The sequence below is a fragment of the Protopterus annectens genome, chromosome 6.part0 (assembly GCF_019279795.1).
Source record: "Protopterus annectens isolate FY-2018-M chromosome 6.part0, PAN1.0, whole genome shotgun sequence".
Taxonomy (NCBI): Eukaryota; Metazoa; Chordata; order Ceratodontiformes; family Protopteridae; genus Protopterus; species Protopterus annectens.
Genome location: NC_056737.1, coordinates 570,289,580 through 570,316,860, shown reverse-complemented (window position 1 = coordinate 570,316,860; position 27,281 = coordinate 570,289,580).

The window sequence follows — 27,281 nt, the reverse complement described above, 5'->3', positions numbered from 1 at the left end:
GCTTATAGCCTATCTGTGCATGGTAGATGTTTGAGGCCCTGGTGTTCCCTGGTGGGAAACCTCTGTGATGTCCCTAGCTGCTGCATGTGCTGTGTGAGGTGAATGATGAATGGGGCATTTTACACAACAATGGGCCTTATTGTGGGGAGTACAGAGATGTTAGGACCCCATGTCCCTGGATGACATACCCATAGGTATGAGGTGGGCCATATTGACAGTTTACCACAGAACAGAAGCAACATGCTGGTGAAATGTCATGTTCCCATTGACCTGTGTGCCCAGATCACACATGACTGATTGCGCACCTAAGATGCTGTTAGTACTGTGATAATATGTGGGGATGTTACTCTCCCCAGAGGGGTTGACACTGCATGTCGTGGTATGCGGCCTGAGGCCATGTTTCTGGCACCAGTCATGTATCTGCATGAGACCCTCCTATGCAGCTGTCTGCATCATTATGGAATCTGGTGACAGACACAGCATGCAGTCATCTGCAGACATGGTCGGCTATAGGCCAGTGGCTGTGCCTTGCACCACAGACATGTACATCACATATAGAGGCCCACACAACACATTACACTTCTAGTTTTGGGTTAACTGCTTGGTGTGGATTCCCCTATGTGTTGTACTTGGGTCATCTCACTGCACCAGTGTGCTACCCCTATGGTAACATATGATGTGATGCATACTTGGGAGCGAATATCTATTATGGCCATGTGGGTTATAGTGTCAAAGACTTTCTCCAGGTCAAGGTAGGCAGTGTGGACTGTCACCACCCTCCATCCTTGGCTTTGATGACTATGTCACAGAGGTCAGTCAAGTGTAACAGACATGATCCCCTCCTTGGCAAAGCCTAACTGTGCATGATGGAGTGTGTGGAGGTCACCAATGTCCTTGTTAATGAGCTGCACTATAAACTGTGCTATGGCCTTGCAGAACAGCCAAGGTATGCTGATGGGTGTATAATGTGACAGATTGGTGGATGCACCACCTTAATGTAAAGGGGTGACAGTGGTTGTCCTTGACACGGCTGGGACAAAAGCGATAGTCAGGCCTTCTTTGAATACAGCAGCTTATGTTGTTGCAAAGTTATGCTTGGGGTCATGCAGAATGCATTCTGTCATGTGATAGGCTCCCATGGCAGATGTATACCATGACTTTCACATGGCAGTGTTCACCTGTTCCCTACATATAGGGGGAGGGGACAGGTACTTTGGACATCCTGATGTACTGATGGGGGGAAGAGGGTAAAGCCTACACTAACTCTGTCAGGCATCAAGTATGCTATATCTACAGCACTGGTATAGCTGGTGTCCCTGACTACCACAAGTGAGCATATGCAGGTGCTTCCTGTGATGTTGCAGACATATGTGCGGAATGGTAGATGATTGTCTGTAGTGGATGTTGACAATGTGGGCTCTGGGTTTGCTGTGTAGGTTCCCAGGAGTAATCCCATTCACTTGTTCACACTAACAATATATTGCTTGTAAATGGGGACCTGCCGCTAGCTTGTCTTGGACAGTGATATGTCATCCTTGTTATAGACACTTATGTATTGCCGATGTCCAACACACAGATGTACATATCCTTGCAGAGGATGATGTAGTCCTTTTGGGTATACCTGACTGCATACATCTATACAAATGTGCATCTAGCCTGTGTGTACGTATGGATATTGGTGGCAGTCCCTAGAGATGGGTTTCGGGCTGTGAAGTATATTATATGTGACCTTAGCTAGATGGGTGTTGTGAGAGATGGTGACTGCAAATGTGACAACATGATGGTTGCTTTGCCACAGAGGATGACATTGCAGGGATGATGTAGTGGTAATCTGTGTTGTGTAATAACAACTGCAACACACCTTCACCTCATGTGAGGGTAGTCCCTAGCTGCACCAAGGTGTTTGTAATTCTACTGTTGATGGCTCACTGGCCATGTGTGTGCTGGCATGGGTACATCTTCTAATGTATGTTTGGGTCATTCAAATGACCCAGGTTCAGAGTACAGACCCAAATCAGAATACAGTTGTTGAAGTCCATATAGGCAGGATGGGGGTTCCTGGTCACATGTGGTGGTTGGTAGCTAGCTGTGATTTGAATAGGTGTGTTGGCACTGGTGAACTGTCCCTGCAGTGTCCCCTGTGCATCTTATTGCCTGTACAGTGTGGAGGTGTGTATGTGTCTCATATATAGCTGTGATTTGAATAGGTGTGTTGGCACTGGTGAACTGTCCCTGCAGTGTCCCCTGTGCATCTTATTGCCTGTACAGTGTGGAGGTGTGTATGTGTCTCATATATACTGCAATCACATGTCCCATGCCATTTCCACCCACACTTTGGGGTATGACTGTATGATAGGATGTTAGACCAGGTAAGGCTTTGGTGTTCTCTGCAGTTTTGAACCATGTGTGTGTGACTGCATAGATATCAGCATTTCCCAGGGTTAAGAATGCTTGAATTGAAAGCAGAGTCATGTATAGATGCCTAGGGTGTAGCAGCATGGCCTTCAATGTGTGCTGTGTTGACAGTTGTATGTTGGTAGTGATAACCTCACCACTTGTACTAATAAAAGTACTATGGAGTGGCAAAAACCATTGTCAGATGCCTGAAGGCCAGTTGAGACAGATGGAGGCCATCTGTTGCAGAGCATTGTGGTCTGTTGACCATAGCATCCCAGGTTCATAGGTACTGGACACCCCTGGAATATCACAGGATAAAAGGCCACATGTTAAGGTCAGTCATATCCTGAATGTATTGCGGCATCAGTCTGGGTGACAGCGGGATGCTGCATAAGGCTAGGGACATACCTGCCTGGGACACATAATCAGTGTGCTCACTTATGTCTCACTGCATATAGTCCAGGGACATACATCTGAGGTCAGGCACACCAACATGGACTGTGACAGACTTATGACAGTACCTGTTGGTGAGAGACAACAGTGCATATGCAATATGGTGGAGTCTGTCACATGACACACAAGTAACTGTGACCATTCACATATACAGCCAGGTGAGAGGTACAGCACTGTGTCTCACAATGGAGTCTCATGTGTAACATGTTTGACATGTGCTGATGCCTACATTTTTGTGGGACACAGGTGTGTGGCCATGTGTGGTATGTGCAGTGTACAGCTGTGGCATTCATTTGTGGCTTTGCCTTGGAGGTCTCCTTTGTGGATGTGTATGTTGAGGTCCACTGCATATGTGTGTGTACTGTGTAGGTGTGGGTGGTGTGTGATGCCCTGAGACTCCATTACCAGGTGCTGTTGACAAGGACTCGCCATAGCCAGCAAGAATGTGCTGCACTGTGGGCAGACCTCGTAGCAATGGTGAATGACATGGGCCACCAGGACAGGAACTATGAACAGGTCCGACATTGTGCTACAGATATAATACATCATTCATGTCAAAGGGCCACAGCTGTAGCCAGGTACTGTGCTGGAACCGGGGGAGGGCCTGCTACACAACCCCCACTCTCAGCCACAGAGGAGTTCCTGGTAAACCTGGGCTCAGGCACCAGCTCACAAGAAACTATCATAACATATTTTGTGGAGGTGGGTTGCACAGACTCCACAGCCGAGGAGCATCCAGGTAAGCCTCCAGTGGTCATCACCTTAATACTGTAGCATTCATAGTGGCAGCCTCTGCATACCTGTGCACATATATCAGGTCAATCTGCATTTGTGGGTGCCGTTTTGTAATGCACATGTGTGCACACATATTGTGAATGTCAGCAATTTGGGTAGTATCATAGTTTGTACTGTACATATTGATAAATGCACATATTATCCAGTACCAATGCCACATGTATGTCTGCTGACAAGAACTCTCCCCCACAAATCCATAGGTACTTCTGGTGTGACTGAGGGCCATCATCCTGTAGCTGGTGAGTGTGGAACTGTCTTGCTATGGCTCATCTATACCCTAGGCATGTTAAGGGATGCCAGTTTGCATGGACACTACCGTTAAGCTTAGCCATATTGCAATACATCCATGTTCACTTGTGGTGGGTTTCACTGCAGTGCATCACGTTGGTAAGCACAGTAGCATATTTGCAGTAGCTGTAGCATATTAGCATGTATTTTTGTAAAGGTGTAGAGAGTCTGATATACAGGGGTGCATTTCTATTGTGTAAACAGGTGTACTGTGTTTTAGGTTAAGGTCCATCACATAGTCTGACTTGTCACATATCTCACAGGATGCCCCATAACTGGATGTAGCTGCACTGCATGATCTTGAGGGCCTGTACAAAGTGTATCTGTTGTGGTCTGATTGTGTGTTGTGCATGACATCAGTAATAAGGTGTGGTCTGTATAATGCCTTTGTGGCACCTCACGTGTGTGTGTGTGTGTGCGTGTGTGCGTGTGTGTGTGTGTGTGTGTGTGTGTGTGTGTGTGTGTGTGTGTGTGTGTGTGAGTGTGTGTGTGTGTATCAGCAGATAGTATAGTGCAGGAATTAATGTAGTTATCTTGTCTACCCCTCACAGGTGACCATGAGTTTGGAGTGTGTCACCCTCACAACCTGATGTCAGTGTGACAGACTCTGATGATGATGATGCTGGCCATTGTGAGGTACTGGTGGGGTTGTTGGGGGCTTAATGTTTTTTATTGGTTGACATTCCACTTCCATCCCAATGTCCCTGGGCACAGTCAATATGCCCACACATACCCAGTCCCCAGCAGCCACAGATATTGGGCAGTCAGAGGATGGTGGCATTGAACAGGGGAGTGTGGCGACTATGGCATCTGTGACTGTAGACACTAGCCATAGCCAGAGAGCTGATGAGTTCCCATACAGGCAGATTGACATGGCTAGTCAAAGGAGGACTGCTGCCCATCCAGCACCTGTCAGAGGTGTCACAGCATGCATCACCCGATGCAAGCATCAGTCCATCATGAAGGCACAGGCCCATTGTGAACGGTACATGAGACGGATGCTGAGAGTCATCGATGCCACATTGGCTGGCATGCATGACTCCTTCCATGGCATTGGTGATGCCTTACATCATTTCGTTGAAGTAGTGGATAGATGATGGGGTGAGACATTGTCAGTCCTTAACCATGCAATGTCTGTGCTGGAACATGTGGTGGGAGTAGGGCGTCAGACACATGGATGTAGGTCAGCAACAACATCAGTTGAGAGCCCACGTGGCAATGCACAGTCACACTCCCATAGTGGCAGTACCACAAGCACTACCGAAGGGAGACTTGACAACCCCACACCACACCCTGTGCATGTGATGATACCTGTGCCACAACCCTGTTATCTATACCATTGATGCAGGGACATGCTAATATGTGTGTGATGCACAGGGTGAATATAGTACAGTTAATGGCAGTTTCTAGTGCAGCAGTGTTATGACCTATAAGGTGCTGTTTGCTGGCAATTGTCATGCATACAAATCAAAGTGTATGTACCTTTGTGTCATGATGCTTTATTGCTGTTAGTACTGCTGACTGACTGTTGTCTGATAGACCTTATTCTGTTTCTGTTCCAGGTGTCTGTGTATCTTAGTCATGGTGACCTGCTGTAATTACCGAAGCTCATGATTGTGTAGTGGCAATGCATAGACTTTTCCCTTGCCAAGGTACAGCTGTATATGTGCATGTTTACCTAGGTGCATATGCGTGGAGCAGTGTGTGAGGGTTAATGGGGACAGACAGCGTAAGCTTGAATGCATATCCCTTGACACAACATGCTACTCTTGATACATGTCACCTGGGAGTTCCGTAGGATAGCAGGTTCATAGGTCCATAGAAGGTTACTAGAGTACTGGCCCTGGATCCCTTACAAGCCTAGCCATTACTTTATCCCCAACAGAATCATCAATCACCGCCTATTGCCCCTGGCATTGATGGATACAGGTTGGACCCCTGGGACAGATTTTTGGTTTTCCATTCACTCATCACGGATGTCTCTCCAGCAGGCTTTTTTGTTGTCATACATGTGATTCAGGCCTGTCATGCTGGTAATAAGCACAGAGATAGACTCATATTTATGGGGCAGCTGTTGAAGGGCTGAGCACAACATTGCCATCTATGCATGTCACAGCCCACCTTTGGACAACCTGTCCAATACCAAATGGGGTAATACTGAGTCTAGGCTATCTGCATGGAGCAGGTGTTGAAGGCCATGGATAAGCTTTGTGGGTGTTAACATAGCCTTTCCAGTTGCTGCAGATGTCTGCATAGGTACATACCAGACCAGCCATGATGATAATGTATTGTTGTACTGACTGAAGGCTATACAGAGGTAATGTCCACCTTTTGCAGTCCCTTTACCAATGTGGTGAACCCCATTCAAGGCTTTTCTGACCACTCCCACTACTTTATGGCTGAATGCATCAGCCTTATCATCCTGAGTAGTTAGTTTAGTTAAGCTCAAGAATTGGCATATGAATATGAGTCTAGCTACAGATACCTGTGAACATATATATATGGTGGTAATGGACATTACATCGTTATTTACTGTAATCCCCAATGATTATGGGCTGGATGCCATTAGAGAATTCTTGTTGAGATATTTAGGTTTTTTAGCCGGACATATAGAAAATATTTGCATGTTGTTAGACCTGGTTCTAAGAAACAATATATTCTTGTTTGATAACGAATTTTATTTACAGCAAACTGGTGTGGCAATGGGCACACCAGTAGCAAATACTTATGCCAATATGGTTCTTTCCCAATGGGAGAGAATGTATGTAAATGATGGTGAGAGGTTTTTGAATGAAAATTTGTTATTTTATCAAAGATTTGTGGATGATTGTTTCCTTCTTTGGAAAGGTACCCATAGTGAATTAGAGGATTATATTCTTTCTCTGAATAATTCAACTAGTTTTTTAAAGTTTAAGTATGAATGTTCGATTAGCACCATTAATTTTCTAGATATTACATTAATTAAGAGGGAAGGTGTTATCAACACCACAGTATTTAAGAAAGAAGTATCATCTGGAAGGTACATATATGCATCAAGTACGCATGCTCCACATGTGTTTAAGGGCATTGTCAAGGCGCAATTGGCTCGCATCAGTAGACTCAATACTGATGATGATGCTTTTAAGAAGCAACTTAATGAAGCATGTGTGGAATTTAAGAATAGTGGGTATTCATTGCATATGATACAAGAGATTAGTGAATATATTATATCTAATAGACATACCCTTTTCAAACCTGCATTTTTACAGATATCTAATACACTGTGTGAAAGATTGAGTGAGCCGGTGGACAGGGTTTGTCTGAGATAAATAACTTCTTACAGCACTATGACTGCCACGGTGAGAGATATAGTTAGAAAATACTGGAAGGTCCTTCTTACACAGGATGATATCAGGATGGTTGTGGGGGATAGAGCGTGTTTTTCTTATAGAAACATGAAGACAATAAAAAGTATGTTAGCGTATAAGGACTTTGGTAGTGTAAATTCTACATCTATTGGTGTATCAAGGAAGGGTACTTTCTCCTGTTATAATTGTAGTTGCTGTGTAGACATTTTACAACAGTGTGATCCATTAAGTCCTGTAAATACATTTGTTCACCCTGTTTCAAAAAGAGTATATACCTTTAACTGTTTCGCCACTTGTGTAACAAGTAATATTGTTTATTTGGCAACATGTGACACCTGTCCCTCCTTTTATGTTGGAAAAACTACTAGAAAACTTAAAGACAGGATTATAGAACATAAATCCAACATAAGGAATGGGAGTGACACGAATGCTTTATCTAAGCATGTAAAAAGTTATGGTATATCCCACACTTTTAAGTTTAGGGTTATAGACACTGTTAGGGTGTCAAAAAGGGGGGGGGGACTTATGTAATTTGTTAGACCATAGAGAATATGATTGGATTGTAAGACTAGCAGCAGATGTGACACCAGGATTGAATGCAAGTGTTTCATTAAAGCCTGTTTTGACTAAAATACAGCACACAAGGTTAAAATAATAACATATATTAGCAAGTATATACTTTGAATATGTTGAATAATATGATATTTTATTGAGTAAGCACATTTTTATGTAGTTTTATTATAATATGTCTTTTTATTTGTTTATTGTAAGTTTGTATTAATTCATGTCATATGACCTTGGCTGCGGGGTCATGTGATGTCCTGGGCTTGTATTTAAACATGTGATTTTATTGTACCTTCTGTTAAGCATTGAAAAAGGGTTTTGGCCTGAAAGCTTTGTTTTTGATAAAGGTTTTTGCTCACAACGTTTGGTTTTTTGGTCATTGTTCTATTTAACAGCAGTGTTGGATATTATCAACCTGAGTACACAGGTCTGTCAATGCAGTTTGTGTGTTTATAGGGATGCCATTGATGTGGCAAATAGTGGGGCCATGTCCTCACTATATGGTATGATGGTACTGTACTATGATGGTACTATTGTATGCATTCATCTTGAGGTGAGGACCTTGGCAACATTCCATACCTGCTGTAGGACCCCATTGCAGTGTGTTAACATCAGTTTGTGGGTGAATGACAGACAGCACACTACTTAGAATTTCCACAGCCTTAGGTGGTACCTACATATGTGGGTGGTGGCAGTCAGCATTCATGCCTAGATACATGTGGGTCATTGGGGATGGCAGCTACTTACAGGGCCTACACATGTCTACATATTGCACACACATATGCAGCACAGAGTAGGGTTGCCACCTTATCAAATGTGGAATGTGGGACATGTCTTATAGTACCCTGACAGTTGGCAGTACATACCATAACCACAGCAAGTGCAATAGACAGGACTTCCCTTGGTTTGCCAACATGACAGCTTCTTTCTGTCACATTACCATAGGTTATGATATTTCTCATAACAGTAAGGTGCTTCTGATGTGAAATAACTGCTTTATGCAAGTAGTAGACAACTTTAGGAAATGTTTGTTGTCCTACACTCTAGGGACCTCTGTATTGTATGAGTCGTTGTTACAGGTTACACCTGGTTAAACATGGACTGCAACCTGCAGGGTGGGACAAGTGGTGGCCATACCTCTCACCTCTACAGAGTTCTACAGAAAGTCCTGATGTTTGCCACATATGTTTGTTCTCTTTGTCATAACATTGTGGCATAATATTGCAAAATCATTAAAGACTAATGTTACAAAATAATGACAGAAATTTTCCTGTAAGGCTTCATACCCTTCAGAAAATGCATGCAAATGCACAACCTGTTATGCTATCTACTTTCTATGTTTGTCACAGCAATATTCAAAGATTGACCCTAGTATTTGGATTTTGTCTCAATTTTCAGTATGGCTTTATGCAGATGTCTTTCTCTAAGGGGTAGAGAGGTATGTTTGTGGCCCTAACACAGTCACACTGCTGTAAGGGGATACACACACACACACACACACACACACACATGCACACACACACACACACACACACACACACACACACACACACACACACACACACACACACACACACACACACACACACACACACATTCATGAACTGCCTTTGTTGATTGTAGAATCCCTACCTGCCTAGTTTTACATATGATGGCACTATATACATGCACCAGAGAGCTTATACAGTTTTGCAGTGTCTGCCACTACTATTCAGGTGGATGACATCTGCAGGTGCTGTAAGGATTGCCATGGGGGGGGGGTTAACAGGCCTTAAAATGGTATAACTGTGTCACATACACGCTGCTGCAGAGGGATATGCATTCCAACACACATGCACAGAGAGTTGCCAGTTTTGATATTAGAACACCTATCTGTCTACTTACGTACACTATAGCCTGCTGTACGTATTGCATGCTCCACAGCACTATTGTGCTTGAAAATGTCTAACGCTGCATCTAAGGTGGATGACATCTGTAGGCCCTGAATAGGTTGGTGATTGTCGAGTTAACAGGGTCGCACAGGCACACAAAATGGTCTAATCATTGCACACAAAGTGGCAAGACAGCCATTCTGCTACAGGGGATATGCATACACAGACACATGCACTCACACAGTTACCAGAATTGAGATTAGAACCCCTACCTATCTAGTTCTATGTATTATAGTGCTATTTCCTTATTGCGTGCACCACAGAGCTTATGTTATTGGGGCATACCTCTCAACCTATTAGAGCAATAAATGTGGACCAAGCCTTCAATAATGGGGGGCTACAGGCCCAAAAATTGGGACACTTTTTACATATTGCTGTTACAAACTTAGATAACTTATAGAGTGACAAGTTTCATATTGACATTACTTTTGTGAATGGTATGAAGTCTGAAACTCAAATGTCTGTCATTATTTTCTGACTCCAACTTTCAATGATTTGTCAGGAAACCACAATTTTATGAGACACAGACTAAATAAATGAGGAAAACATCTGTTCATTCTGCAAAACTCTATACAGTTGAGAGCTATGGCCTGCAGACTGCCAAATGCTGCATCTAAGGTGAATGACATCAACAAGACCTGTGAAGTAATGCAAGGGGGGAGTCAACAGGGTGGAACAGGCCTCAAAATGGTATCACACACACACAGTTAGCAGTATTGAGATTAGAACCCTACCTATTAAGCTGTATGTACTATAGTGCTACGTACATATTGCTTACGCCACGGAGCTTATTTGCCTGAAGAGTGTCCAGTGGTGCATCAAAGGTGGATGACATCAGCAAGCCCTGTAAAGTAGGGCAATTGGAGGTTAACAGGGTAGGACAGGGTGGAACAGGCCTATAAATGTATTGGCATTGCACACACATAGGCAGGAAATACACACAGCCACAAGGGAATATACTTATACACATACACACATACACTCACTAAATTGCCATTGTTGGGAATTGAACCACTACCTAATTGTCTACACTATAGCACTATGTTCTTATTGCATGTGCCATGGAACTTGCACATGTAGACAGTGTCTGCCAGTGCTGTTGGGATGGATGATGGCAATAGCTGCTGACAGGGAGACCACTGTTGTGGAGGACAGTAGTCACAGGGCCAAAATATGGGTGGCCATTACACATGCATAGGCCCATTGGGTGTACATGTAATACATACAGATGCGCACACACACACTCACACACACACACACACACACACACACACACACACACACACACACACACATATACACACACGCACACACACGCACACACACACACACACACACACACACACACACACACACACACACAGACACACACACATGCACACACGGTGACTGATGTGAGATTACAACTCTTCCCTACCTACTATTACACAATGGGCCTCACCATAGTATTTGCACATGCCACTAGTTAACATTGGTGTATGTGTGGCTGTTGCAGTACATCACTCTATGCCTTTCAGGGTCTCTCCGTCTCTCTCCCCTCCCCTTCTCTTCCTCTCTATAAATGATATATTTGTATATGTTACCTATATATCTGTATGTATATCACACTCAACAGATCCAGATAAATCTTATATTTACACACACAGATAGATGGGGTAAACATGTCTGATGGGGGGGATAGACAGCTAAGGTGTACATAGCTGTCTTTATGCAGAAAGGATATATGTACATCCCAGTTTTATAGTAAGATGTGGGTTCAGACAGGGGCTGAAAGTAGCTAAGTGTAGAAACATGACCAGTATGACCACCAATAGTAACACTGGGACTCCAGGCCAGACCTACCTGTACTCCAGTCCAGGATTTTGTATGCTACAGCCAATTGGCTGATGAACCTCTGTAAATAGTTCAGAACCTCACTGATATACTGGCTGAGAGATCCCGTGGCTGTGTGCTATCCTTATTAACTGAGTCATATCTAGAGTGGGTACAAACTGTATTGGACTGAGCAAAGTTTTGCATAATATGTGCGGTACATTTTGCCCTGTACTGTGATGTCCTGGTATGTCAGTGGCAGATAAGTATAGATTAGTGTGAGGAACCACTGACAGACATTTGTCCACTGACTCCATACACTGCAGGGAACCCATGCTACTGCACAAACTGTTCTAGTCTGCACATTCTAAGTTTATCTGGCCAGTGGTTCCTCCTTCCCCTTACATGTAGCCCTTTGTCCTGCCCTTTTCCAGTAGCAGGGTTTGTCTACAGTTGCTGCTGTTATGTAGTTGTTGTTATGGTGTGACTGGGGTAGAAGTTGTAACAACACACACAGGGTTATGGATTGCACACCTTTGACTGTACCTGTTTAGCTGGTTGGCTAGCATTGTGCCCTGTAAATCTGCTCTGGTCCTCAGACAGTTTGTATTGTACTGTTCTTATAAGGCTACATGTTGGCCATACCTCTCAAACTCTTACAGCCAGACATCTTGACAGGGCCATATATTACATTCAGACATAGGACAGACATAGGGACAGCATCTTAATATTGCTCTTTCAAACGTAGAGTGTTGGTAGACTGGTTTTGTATTAGCTTGCATTTTCTTATGGGTATGAAGTCTGAATCTCACCATCCGTCACTGATGTTTTCACATCAACCTGTATTGGTTTGCCAATAGTTTGCCAGAAAAATGCAATGTTATGGCAAACAGAACAGATATATGAGGCATGGATTTGTGGGGTATGGATGGTGCCCACTGGCTTGTTGTCAGTACTGAAGTGGCAGCCTTTGTATCCTGGCACTAGACTGACTTGTCACAACCTGCTGTTCTACTAGGCATTGTCTAGGTTACTCAGGGCTGTGTACTGTCCATATCTTTGACCCCCTGTCCCTCCATTGTCCGGCTTTGCTGCAGTAACAGATATTGACTTCTGGACAGCCTGTAGAACTCCTACCTTAGTTGTAGCTGACATGCAAGATAGTAGGCACAGCCATTCTCAAACCATGGACCCTGTCACCGACATTAACATACTTAGCCCAGTGAGCCACAACAGCTACCAGTCAGTGACATCTACTTCCTGACACTATTAACCACACACATACATAGCACATTGACTCCTGCATATTGTGGAAATGGAACATGTTAGCAAGTTGATTGGACATCTCTGGGAATGTGTGGTTTGCTGCTATTATCTTACAAACATAACTGTTACTGCAGTTCTATGGGAACATGTGTGTGTCGGAGGTAGGGGACCATACTTCTCAACTGTACAGATTTTCACCAAATGTCCAGATGTTTCCCTCAAATTTTGGGTCTGTTTTTCATAAAATTGTGGTTATCTGGAAAATTACTGACAAATCATTAAAGACTGAAGTTAGAAAGTAATGACAGAGATTTGAGTTTCAGATGGCTTACCCTTCAGAGAATTCATGCTACTGCAAAATCTGTTATTCCATCAACTTTCTATGTTTGTAAGAGCAATATTTAACAGTTGTCCTTATTTTTGGGCCTTTTCCTGACATTTCTTTATGGCTTTGTACAGATTTCTTGCTCTAAGAGGTTGAGAGGTATGTATCAGACTCCAACATTGGCATTCATGCATCTGTCCTATGACCCCACTGTTTGCACGTCCCTCACATAGTGCAGTGGGTTTTGCTGGGTTGGGGCCTACTGCATATTCTGGAGCATCCACTATTTGGCTGACAGTTCCTGTTGTCCCACATAGCTGTCCAGTGTCAATAAGCTATCCCGGTAGCCCACTCCACTCCCTTGCATACATGCCGCAATACGATACATATGCTACCACAGTCTACTACCCCATTCATTTTTTGTTAAGGAGAGTGACTTATCTTGTGCCTGCAGCAGTTGAGAGGACAGTGCTTCAGGGCTGACTCTGTCAGATGCATGCAGTACACAGCCTATACATGGTAAGGTACAGGTAGTGTGATGTGGCTGACATCCTTTTTACTGTGTGTATGTGAGTTAGAGTGAGGTGTCAGTTCCTGGGTCCTTAGGTTGTCAGTGTATGTGCTATGCATTGCCTCTTTGCCAAGGCTAGGGTGTGCTGGGCATGCCAACATCTGCCTACAGAGACAGGCTCAGAGGGTTCCTCCCCTGAGTCCCCCTGTGCCTGTGGAGACCTTGGCAATGGTGGGGGGCTGTGTCTCCCTTCCCTGTGATGTTCCTGCTGCAGCTGTTTCTGCAGGATCATATTGCATAGTATGGCACATACTTCATAGTACACATGTGGCTGGAGAGTACTGCAGGGTTCCACCAGATATTTCAAGGCAGTGAAACCATGACTTGAGCAGCCCAAACACATAGTCTACGATGTTCCTAGTTTGTGCATGTGCCTCATTATGGCATTCTTCATTTGGTGTGTGAGCATTACTGATGGGTATCATCATCCATGGTTCCATTGCATATCCAGCATCTCCCACTAGATGGCCATGCATTATGTTCTGCCTGGAAAATGCCTGATACAGCTGTGATGCATGCCAGATGTGGGAGTCATGATAACTGCCAGGGCTGCGAGCACACACATTGATGATAATGCCCTGGGCATTGCACACAACTTGGAAGTTGATGGAGTGATACCCCTTGTAGTTGACTTTGATTCTGCCCTCCTCACTGGGTGGAGCTTTGATGTGCACATGAGTGTAGTCTATGGCACCCAGTACCTCTGGGTAGTGTGCTACATGGTGGAAGAGATGCATATTGCTGATCCTCACCTCAGGGCTGCTGAGGAAATATGCTCACTGTCATGTGTTAGCATGACATCCAGGAACTGGTGGAGTACCCTGGATGCAGATGCCTGTGAGACCCCCATAATGTCCCCAGTAGGTCTTTGGAAAGTACCTGTAGCTAGTATTCTTAAGGCTACACATACCTTTGTTTCCACTGGGATGGATTCCCCTCTGTTGGCTTTGGGTCTGAGGTGAGGGCGACAGAGCTCAGTGAGTTCCTGTAGTATGTCCCTGCCTACCCTGTAGCACACTACTATCTCTAGCTCATGTAGCCCTTGAAAGGTTACCCTAGGCCTGAGCACTCTTCTCCTCCTCCTCAGTCTGGGCCTATTGTCAGCATCATCATCATCACTGACCTCAGCCTGTAGTGCATACAGATGTAGCAGAGCAGCAGCAGCCTCTATCATTTTGTCAGTGAAAATTCTCAAGTGTGTACTCCAATGTTGCAGAGTATGTGGGAAAAATCAGATTGAAAGGTGTATACATACTTTATAGTGGTGTGATGCAGATGCAGTCTGTGTGATTGGCTGACTATGATACATTCCACCTGCCAGGTATATCATTGAGGCATTTGAATGGGCCAGTGTCAGTGGAACAGGGCCTATCAGTCTGTTATACATGATTGGCTTGCTCAGGCTATTTCCTATTATTTCTTTTTCAATTTCTTCCACTGCTAAGCTCCATTGTGCTCCGCACAAACCCGCAGCACTATTATAAACATTGCTCAGCAGTTTAGACTCTCCCCTGTATACGGGCATGCTTAGCTTTTCTTTAACCAGCTAAAACATGTGCTGCGGGGCTAAGTATAACTTAGCAGCCTCAGACACACACCCCTGCTTAGTTGTGCCTAGCTAAGGGCTAACAGGCACTGCTAAGCTCCAATCCGCTTACACATGCCATGATATACCCCCTATTAATGTTAGCTATCTGTTTTGCCTACACCAACACAATTCTAGCCCTACCACGGTTAGTACCTATGGGCACAGTGGCCCTTTTTGCTATTCAATAACCCTGGCTCTTTTGCATACGCCTAATTGTGTATACCCTGGATACAACACTACACCAGGGCCTATATCCTTAGCTACAACTATAACCACCCATTGTATGAATCTGAATGCTGGCCACTATAATGCAATAACTTTGCATACCTTTATATTTCATATTTTACACTTTTTATTATTTTATTTTGCAGAATAGTATGTTTGCACATTGCTGAGTGCCGCTTAAACATGGCATATGTATTAAAAAAAGTTTAATTTTTCATATATTGAATTACTTTTTCAACTCAGCGGCCATAGTTTTGGGCATTTTCATGGCTACTTTGACATATACAACCTTTTATTTGGGTTGTTACAGCCCTTGTTTAAATTTTATAGTCCGATACATGGTTTGTAACCAAGTACATTTTTCCTGCTGACGCTACACTTACACTGATGCCTGTCAGCTTCCTGAATCAGAAAATCACCTAATTTGCATGGTTTTCACCAGCAGATGAGGTAATTTGCATTCTGTGGACATGTGCGTGTTTGCACGGTGTCTGCACACTAGTGCATGCCCCCAGCCCTATTTCCTGGATTGCCCGATGGCCATATTCTATGTTCAGGCCACTAAACTATTCCTACATAGACAATCGCTCTGTGTAGGGTTTATTGAATTACCCCCAGTATCTTTTACCTATGAGTGTCGTGTTGGTGGGCAGATCTGGACCAAACATCATGCCCTTCCACAAGCTGCCTTCTTGTTCTGATGAGAGGTAACATACCCTTTCTGTATCTTTTAACTTTTATTGCCATTTAGCTGATGGACACTGGTTGCTGCCTCCTGTAGAGAAGTCCAGACTAGCTCATGCTGTATCTGCCAGTCCTCTTCCTTTCATTGGTCCCACAGTACCTCCTCCATTAGCCCCTTCTATGGTTACCACTAAGGGTAGAACAAAGTTTGTCCCCATGATGTGCCAGGTAGTAGGCCAAGGTGTGATATAGAAGATAGATCATGGACTCCTAATGTGGATTAATATGCAGTTAATTGTATATCCAGTAACTAGTTATTGCTATGTCCATTTTTACTTTGTGTTGTGAAACAAAATATTTGACTTTTATTAGTGTTCTGCCATTATTGGCCTTCTGGGATTCATCATTTGTGATACATGGTTTCTTTCTTGTGTGTAAGTATGTTTGTCTTTCATTAGTTTACAGTTCAGTATGTCTTATAATGTGTGTAGATGTATTTTTGTATGCAGGTGTGTGTGTGTGTGTGTGTGTGTGTGTGTGTGTGTGTGTGTGTGTGTGTGTGTGTGTGTGTGTGTGTGTGTGTGTGTGTGTGTGTGTGTGTGTGTGTGGTGTGTGTGTGGGGGGATTCACTGGTATTTTCCTGTGCATATTGCCATATGTTTCAGACTGGTGAGGGCATACCTCTCAAGTGTACATCATTAAAAGGAACATTCCTCATTTGGAATCTTAAAAAGTTCATATTCCTCAAAGTTCCACATTTGAAGCGCCTGTCACACATTCAGTGTTAGGAATTTTTTAACTGATATCCATGGAAAATAGAACTGAATCATATTTTTAACTGATATCCATGGAAAATACAACTGGATCATATTAGTTAATTAAAATAACTTTTCTATAAGTGAAAATAACACATTTTAACCAATCTATGAGCTTTTTAGTTGAAGGTGTTAGTAAGCTGTTAGTAAATGTTCCACATTTTACCCATTTGTTCCACATTATGAAAGGTAGTGTTCCTCCTTTTGGAGATGGAAGGTTGAGAGCTATGGGTGGGTGGTTGAGTGTGTGAGTGAGTGAGACTATCTACCTGTTCTCTGTCATCTCTATCATTTTGTGTGCATCATTTACATCTGTATGTTTGCCTGTGTGTCCACAGGGTACTGCTGTTTGTATGCAGTTTTGTATGTGGGCATATTTCTACTGTCTGTCCATATGGCCATTTGATAGTGTTCTTCTTTCATTCCAACATTATGTTTTTGTCTTCACTTTCATGCCTATAACATTTAATTACATGTATTGTAGTACAAGATTGTACCCTGTGTCCTGCTGGCATTGTGGAGGGTATCTGGTGGCTGCGCTAGCACACACTGGTCCTCTAATGGGATTGTTTGTCACATGCATGTTCAAGTCATTGCATACCAGCCCTTTAAGAGCCAAATAGCTGCTGGAAAACAGTTGATCTGCTGTAGTGAGCATCTTTTACTGTATAGGGCTATACCTCTGGTGACTGGTGTTACACAATGCATGCTACTGTATTTAAATTGCCAATTTTCCATTCTATGTATTCCTTCAATTCTGTTTCACCTTGTTGCATATTGTACACCTGTGTTTATGAATCTGACTTCCAACTTTTAAGGTAAATATGATTTATTTAGTAAAGTGCACATTCATGACTTTTATGTCAGCACTTTTAACCTCTATTAATGCCTATCTTTCCAATACTGGAAAAATCAAATGTCATAAAGGAGGAGAATGTGATAGCCACTCCCATGGAATACAGGGAGAAAGGCCTAACTATGACCTATGTGACCCGTATTTGCTTAGCAGGTGTTTGACGTGCTAAGAGGGATGTATGGTCTGGAGGGAGGGTGGTTACCTGGCTGTTCCCCATGTAGTACCCCATGTAAAAACTGGGGATGCACAGGGGGACATTATCCAAGGAGGGGAAAGGGAGGAAACAATTGGCAGAGCTGTTTTGGAGGCAGGATAATATACTAGCCCATCCTAATTCACATCTGCCCCAAAGGTGTCACAGACAAGTGCACAGGGGAACAGGAGTAGAAAAAAGGGCACAGCTCTTGGATGCATTGATCTCCATATCAGCCCAGAACAGGAGGGGTAGGTAGACGTGACAAAGAAGGACTGCTACCAGGGTCTGTTGATGGTCAGCTGTATGAGAGAGAAAATAATTAAAAAAATACAGGAGAGAAGTTTTGAATCATTTAACATCAAGTAGTTTAACACTGCAAAATATGACATTAAGGTGATAACTATCTAAACATTAATGAGTATTGGTTATGATAGTTTTGTAACTCACATACGAATGTCTCATTAGGCATAGACACTTTGAGAATTGCCTGCTTTACCATGTATAGATGAACCATTGCACAATGTGATTAACCTATGTTAAGAAGTGTAATGACATTCCATATTGTTATCACAGTATGAATGTCATAACCAGAGTACATTCATTACCAATAACTTAAATAAACATGACAGAAATGTCTATAAATGCATTCTATTTATATGTACATAATAATAATACCTACCCAAAAACTGCCACTTCAGAATTGTTGTGTTGTTGTTTCATTATTTTTTTATATGCTATGGACATCTTTAAATCAGTAACTTTGTTATGAACAGCTGTTATGTACATATTGTGGAGAGGTGATGAAACATAATGAATGAGGTATGCAAGTCAGATTACTCAATATGTGCTTGTTTATTTGTTTAACTGAGTAGCTGAGCTGATTGAGAGACCCTTTTCAGCCTTAACCTGAGTCAAATGCAAATGATTATATTTATGCTGTTTCAAAACAAAGTTAGTATTCATAGCCAAATACAAAGTATTAAGAGAATACTTCCTCTCTACGACAAATGGAAGGAACAGGTAAGATTTCAAAGGAAATACAAGTTTATAGATGTTGAGGCACGCTAAATTTTCTTGTCTACTTTTTAAAAAATATTGAAAGCAAATGATACACTCTACATTTTCTCATTTTCTACAAACCTTCTCTTATAGAAGATGGCTGAGGTAGTTTACCTCAAGAGATTGTTTATGTCTGCTGTGCCTGTCAAGCTCTGATCTAATAGTATGGCACTCCAAGCTGAACTCATCTGCAAAGATCTGTGTGAATGTTGCATTGAATGATTTTAGAATTTATTTATTAATAGATTAATTTGATCTTACTTCTATTTGTGCCCATTTCTATTATGTTAGCAAAATAATGTTCCTTCTCACATATTTTATTATGCAAACTGTCTTTGTCACTCGTATATTATACTTATTTCTTTTATGATTACTGGTTATTAAACCATTCCGTTGATTCTTACTGAAAAAAAATATACAGATTTAAAAGCTGGTTACTATAATTTGTATGTCATGTCATATCAGATCACATCATATAATTTCATATATCCTATCATATCATAAATTGTCTGGAAATAAAAGTTTTGATCTTGATTATATTCCAGCCAACATGATTTGCCTATTAGTCAAAAGTACATGAGTTTGGCTTTGGGGAGTTGGCAGCTAACGGGCAGTGACAGCTCACCCAGGAAGGTTACAGCAGGCTAGCAAAGGCCTGCTGTAATAGCTTCCATGGCAGAAGGTTCTTGTAAGTTTGAACTCGGATAGCATATGTGTTTAAGCAATCTAGACTGAAATCATGGGTTTACTGAAGAATTTGGTCATATAGGTCCATGACAGTTTTTACTCATTGGTGTGATATTTTAGGGCATATGAAAAAAAACTAATAAACTCCTGCTGGATAAGGGGTACAACGTCCAGCTCTTGCTTCATTACCAAGTATTTTAAAGTGCCAGGGAATTGGCAAAAATAAACTAGTCAACAAGTGTTGCAGAACTTTATTGCCAAAGGAAGGATTGGGCCAAAATGATTTTATAAAAAGAAAGAAAAGGGCAGAGAGTACAGGGAGAATATAAACCTATTTAGTCAGCCATTTGTTTCAGCTAGGCTATGACAGGTGGCCCTCTCCTCTCCTCTCACCATCTCTCTCTCTCTCTCTCTCTCTCTCTCTCTCTGTCTCTCCTTTCATTCCAGGTATCCTAACCTTGTTTTTAAAATTTTGAATGTCTTGATGTCTACTGCCCTTTCTTGAACTTTGCTACACTAGTCTCCCACTGTGGAAGTGCTTCTTAATATGTGTGCTGAAATGAGTTTTCTTAAACTTGCAGTCATGTCCCTTCCTACCTGTCTTATGTATCTGATCCATTCTAATATTCCATCACATTTCCTTGTTAATGCTTTGCTTTTTCTTACCATATCCACCCCATCTCTTCTCTTTTATAATGAGATGAAGTAAGTTTCCTTAAGCCTGTCCTTGTATGAATTTCCTTCAGTCTTCCTCATATTCTGAATTTCAGTTCACTGTGCCATATCAACAGCATGATTTCTATTTACCTGGATAGCATATAGAGCTGAATATAGTTTACCAGCTGTGCTCCTATGCTCAAATGCCTGCCAGGCAAACATTATCACCTTCCCCCTAAATATACACCCACATTTAGTTTTCCATTTCTGCTAAACTCTGCAGTCAAACTCCAAAAGTTCATGCTTTGTGTTATAAAAACAAAAAAGGGCTTTCTTCTGCTTTGGATTTTTAGAGGTGATGTCCACCTTCCCAGTGCACTTTGGAGGACTGTACCATTGTCCCCAGGTGCGTCATTACTCTCCTTGAAATGTTGAAGAAGACCATACTTCTGGACTCTTCAAGTATCTGAGTCAGTTTGGACCCCATCAAACCCTGGTGATGGGTGAAAGAAATGCAGTGGGCATGAACATATGTGTATGGGTGTGTGGGTGTGTTCAGGTCTTTAACCCGGTCAGCATCTGAACAGCAAAGCAACTTGAATTACATGGAATAAGAATCGTGAATTTTTCAGCAGATAGTAAAATGAAAAAAATGAAGAGACTAATAAGCCTCATTTGCATTTCGTGTTAGTTTCCCTGCTTGTACAAAGAGTGTGCGACTTTTCATGTTGGACTGACACACTCATTTTCCTCCTTTCCTTTCTAAAACATTTTCAAATTATTTTCTGTAATTTCATGACAAAACTGTAGCATGCTCCTGTAAAAAAACTAGCATCAGTGATTGCAGAAAAAATGCTGAAGCCACATAAAATATTCTAATTAAAAGTTTAACATCAGTACATCCTGTACCATGTAAGACCAATATTTCACTCTGACATGTACTGTTATTAAAGCCCTTAAAAAGTGCACATCAGTTTGAAAACTTAGTATTTTGTGGGCTGCTTGAGATATTATGTTCTAGTATCCGTTCATATTAAATTGGCTACAACATTTTTGGTCATTTAGCTCAAGTGTTATAATATGAATACAACACTGAACTAAAATTACTGTGTTGTACTGTGCACTCCAACAAATCTAGATGATGCAGTCATCTGTTTTTCTATTAGTTTTTAATCATGACCTGTTCCAGCTTGACATATGCAAGTCAGGCATAGCAGAAAAGACTTGGATATGTTATCTGGGTTTGTATATATTTATATATACATATATATATATATATATATATATATATATATATAGATATATATAGATAGATAGATATAGATAGATAGATATAGATATGTATATAGATAGATCAATATAGATATAGATACATCTATCATCTATCTATCTTTCTATCTATCTATCTATCTATCTATCTATCTATCTATCTATCTATCTATCTATCTATCTATCTATCTTCTTATCTACTTGTATTTCCTGTTAATGAAGTTTGTCACGGTTGGGTTTGAAGCCTACATTTTCAATGGAGGTCCATAAAGACAAGCTCTACAGAAACTTTTACAGTCTGTGAAGTTAAAACAATTAACATGTACATGACATTATACATACAAGAAATCTCTTTTTAGCTTGCCACAGTATAATTCAGTATAGAACATAATAGAATAGATCTAATGGAGCTGAATTAATTTCTAGTAAAAATCTAAAGCTGTCCAAGACCTACAAGTGGCAAGATAATGATACTAAATCATAGCTTTAATATAAATGTTTATCAATGAATTGCCTTTCCTACTCATGCTCTCCAGTCCTGGGCAGAGATCAAAATACTGAGGGACATTAATGTTGCATAGCTTTAAGACTATTTAGATGCATTTGATTAGTGTTACATTCTACCAGACCACCATGAATTTATTCAAACAATTGTAAGCAATTCTATTATAAATGACGAAGGGAAAATTATTGGACGTAAGATTCATCAAATTCTTTTAATGAATTCTTTATTCACCCATAATTCAGTGACCCTACATTAGTTTCCACTAAATGTTATTTATAAAATAGCTCTGTCAATTAATCTCCTTAGTGTAGGTTATATTCACACACACCCACACACACGCACATATATATATATATATATATATATATATATATATATATATATATATATCGTTTCACTTTAGAGTCTCAAACTACTGAAATATCGAATTTCAGTAGCTCGAGACCAAAATGTCAAAAATGTACTTGCACAAAAGTGTAGAATCCCGAATGCGGAAATGTGGAAATGCCGAATGCGGAAATGTCGAATCTGTGGTTGTGGAGGGGTGTACATGCCGTGGATTCCTTGTGTTCGTGATATGTGGTGTGGTATGTGGATGTAGCTGGAGATTCAGGTAAGTGATGTTTTACTAGGGGTTTTGGCTAGGGATTTTAGTGTGTGTGAGTGTGTTTGGAGTTTTGAGGTATGGATTAGGGTAGGTAGGTAAGATTATGAGTGTGTAAGTGTTGAGAGTGGTGGTATTTGTATGTATGTGATGTGTGTTTGTACAATGGGAGTGTAGAATGTGTAGTGGTGGTTATTGTGTGTTTGTGTTTTTAGTGCAACCTCAGAGTTAGTATATATAAGTAACTGGGGCATGGGGGGTGCAGTGGGGCTTGCCCCCCTTTAGCTTATATGTAGGATCCATGCGTGTTTGTTTTGTTGTGTTTGTGTGTGTTTTGTTGGTTTGTAGTGTAGGGAGGAAGGTGTATGTGTGCTTGTTTGTGTGTGGAGTGTGTATGTGGGCAGTTACAATTTTGAATTTCTCATTTTTGGGGTTTCTGGTTTTTTAGTGTTTGGCTTTACAGTCTTGAGATACTGAATTTCGATATTTCAGTATTTCGAGATTGTAAAGTGAAACCGTATGTATATATATATATATATATATATATATATATATATATATGTGTGTGTGTGTGTGTGTGTGTGTGTGTGTGTGTGTATATATATATATATATATATATATATATATATATATATATATATATATATATATATGCATACGTAGTTTATTTTCTTTCAGTAACAGAATTATTCAGTAAGGAATATTTGAAAGAAATATTACCCATTTTTGCTTCTGTTGTTTGTTATGCTGCTTTTACTTCTTTCTAGATCAGGTACCATTTGGCTCATCTAGAACTAACTATCGCTACTAACATTTCATCAGAATTGTTGATCAATTTCTTGCATGCATACAATCGTTGATTTTGTATCCAGAAGAAGACCCATATCTTCAGATGCTTAGCCAGGAGGTTGGGACTGTACACGCACTTCCAGACTGTTTGCCATATCACCTTTCCTGGGAGAAATGTAATTACCATGGCCAAAGTTATAGAATTAAAAGTGCTACACATTATTACATTAGAAACTTTTGGTTGTTAATGTAACAATCACTCATCATCTGGATACAGAAAGAGCCTCACTGCAGCCACAAAGTCCTTGTGTACACAATGTGGTAAACTGCATGTGAGAGACATGTTAGCTTAAATGAGGAAAAACCTCATTATCAGCAAATCTGCATGTCTTTGAATAAGTGTTACCTGCCATGAGTGCAAATCAGCACTTTCATGTGGCAGTTGACACTGGCAGCCCATACACATGCACCCCCCCCAAATTGTTTTCCCACTCACTCTCTGACATACCTCTTACTTATCCCTGACTTGACAGAAAATCTCCAATGTTTCTTCTTACCCATTGTATCTGCCTTCATAAATCATGGATTCTTACAGTCAATTAATAATGGTAAACATCAGAGTTTCACCCTTCTACTGTTCATAAAGTACATTGTGATGTGCCTTATTAACTTATAAAGTGAGTCCAACTGATAGTTTAAAAATTGTCCCTGGTGGTGTCTTGGGCTCCTCCCAGCTTTCTCCAGCAGCCTCCCCCCACACAAACAAATTCACATCCCTCTTTTCTGTCCCTGATTTTACAGAATGCACCTGCTGTTGTCTGTTATACTACCCTGCCCCTTGTATCTCATGGACCTTTGCAAAACAGTGAAGAATGACAGAAATTAGAGTTTCATACTTCATACTTAGGAAAAAGAGGACATTGGATAAACATATGGTTAGTTCTATGTATTTTGTGGTGGTCATCATAGAAAAGGAACCTCAACTGGCATTTCTCGTTGTCTTCCTTTCTGTCATCAAAAGATGCCTAGACATTGAGATGGGTTAATAAGTGGTGCTGGTATAATCAGTGATTTAGGAAACTGAAAGCAATAGATTTTACTAGCTTCTCATTTTACATAAAGGGTTAAAGCTCCTACTTTGTAATCTTTTCTGTGTGTAAATGGTGCAGGGTTCGAAACTTTTCCCCTCTTTTTACTTTTTTCTTTATTGTTAATGATTTTAAAGTTATATATAGGTGTACCCCTGGTGTCTCATGGCAGGGCAGAGTGCTAACAATAAGTTGCTCACTGCTGAGGATACATAGCTTTAATTTTTTTAAGTGCCTTAATAGTACAATATAAATATTTATCACTGGTTTATAGTGTGCTGTCCCATGTCTTTCATACTGCAAAATTTTGTTCTTTTATTTTTCAAGTTCCTTTAAGGCATACTATAAAGCATTACCCATAGTACTGTCTCCTCACCAATGTGCACGATTTTGCTCATTAGTCTAAGGAAGTGTGGATGTGTGGCAGCCTCACTCACACAATTTCACACATTCATGCATATATATAACCAAATGCACCCTCTTACTCACAGATTCATCCATTCCCATGCACACAAAGCTTCCCTGCCCCCTAACAAATCCCCCTACTGCAACTTCCTAGTCGACACATACACATATATACATACAGTCATACACATGCACCCCTCCACCCAGTACTGTCTGTTAACCTCACCTACACTTATGTCTAATGCGATTGGATGAACTGAATCTTTTAACCAAGTTCCTTAAAATGGCTGGCTGTGGCAACTTACGATTCTCTGACTCATTCGGCTTTATAAATACTTACTGCAGGCATTTTTGAGGGACAGCGCATAGCTAATTAGCATAGGCTGCTCCCCTGGAATGCCTCATTAGCATTTAGCAGAGGCAGCCCACCATAGTGCTGCATATCTTTGTGCTAAAGCACCATGGTGGAGCTATCTCTGAATCAGAAATGGTTACTATGAGTAGTGTTTCTGAACCATGGGTGCATAGTGTACAGAGTGTACCCCTAGCTGCCCTTACTGATATCATGCTATCTGAATTTTCATGCCATATGCAGGTTTAGTAAAAAAACAACTTCTGCAACATGTCTAGTCCATGACTGATTAAGACAAACTAGGCTATTTGTAGGAGTAAATACGTGTGCACTTACAGTGGAAAACAGAAGTGTTATAATAAATAATTAGCCATTTTAAAACTTTCAGTAGGGACTCTTAAAGTGTAGCAAAAATAACTACTGAAGTTTGTTTAATTTCTCTTATATCAATGTTTCTGTTTTACTCCAACTCCCTAGTGTAGTATTATCTGCTGTAAAACTGTACAAATGATTGACATCTAAAACTAAACGTCTCTCTCTCTCTCTCTCTCTCTCTCTCTCTGTGTCGGTTCTCTTGGTGATGATGCTAGCTACTAATATCATTTGTGATTAGTGTTACCAGTTGGAAAATAGTAAAAAAGAGCTTTCCAGTGAAGCTAAACTATGCATTTTAGCTTATAACAGTAATTGTATCTAGAAAAAAAATGTGGTATTTTGATTTAAAGACTGGCTTAAAGACTAAATGAAAAACTGAAGTTCTGACAAAAAACATGTTTTATATAATAGTTAATATGTCTTTACAGTTAGTATGCTGTAGCTTAGTTTTGTAAAATGTGCACTTAGAAGTTAAGGATGCATGCCATTTTCTCTAAATATGTTTTTTTCTGTCTTGCTTATGAAATTTTATGATCACTTAACTTATATACAATAAACGGCAAGTTATGACCTGGAAGTATTACTGAATTCTGGTATCCAGTTAGTTACCATATAAAATCTAAATTAGGTTCTATATGTTCTATGTTTTTTTAGTGATGAAATGCTTTGAAATGCATCACCTGCAGACCTGATGTTAAGAAATTAAGATATTATGGATAGTTACTGTAGTAGTTGCATCACACCCCTTGTTTCGGTAATTCAGTCCTCAGCTGGGGTTCCTTCTCTGTAGAACCTGCATGTCTTCCATGTGCCTATGTGGCTTTTAAAGACTGGTTGCAGGGCAGACATTTTTGTCCTCGGATGCCTGCCCAGTAGGATGCAAAGAAGGAAGTGATTAAAAATGAAATTGGGGAGGGGAGGGGGCTGAATTAAGAGGCAGTGACAGGTAGGAAGTAGAAATAGAGAATATAGGAAGTAGGAAGGTAGACGGTTTACTCATTGAGCAGAATATTAGGTAAGTTTAAGGAAGGGAGGCCATAAAGTGATAGTATTTAAGAGAGTTATGATTTTTCAGTTTCTTGGTGTAGACAATTGCCCAACTGACCAAGTATAAGAACAGGTACAGGGTAATTAGTATATGTTGGAAGGTAAAGAAAGGTAAGTTTTTATTAATGTTTAGCATTCATAATTAATTTTACCATTACGGTTTAGAATACAGCCGAAGAAATGTGGTACTAGGGCATAGGGACTGGGTGGGGTGGGGTGGGGTGGGAGGCCTAGGCCTCAGGGTATGGGGAAGACCGAAGGGCTGGTGTCTGATACAGTAGGATGTTGCTAGTGGTATGCAAAAATTTTAAATCATTGGTCAGATGCAAGG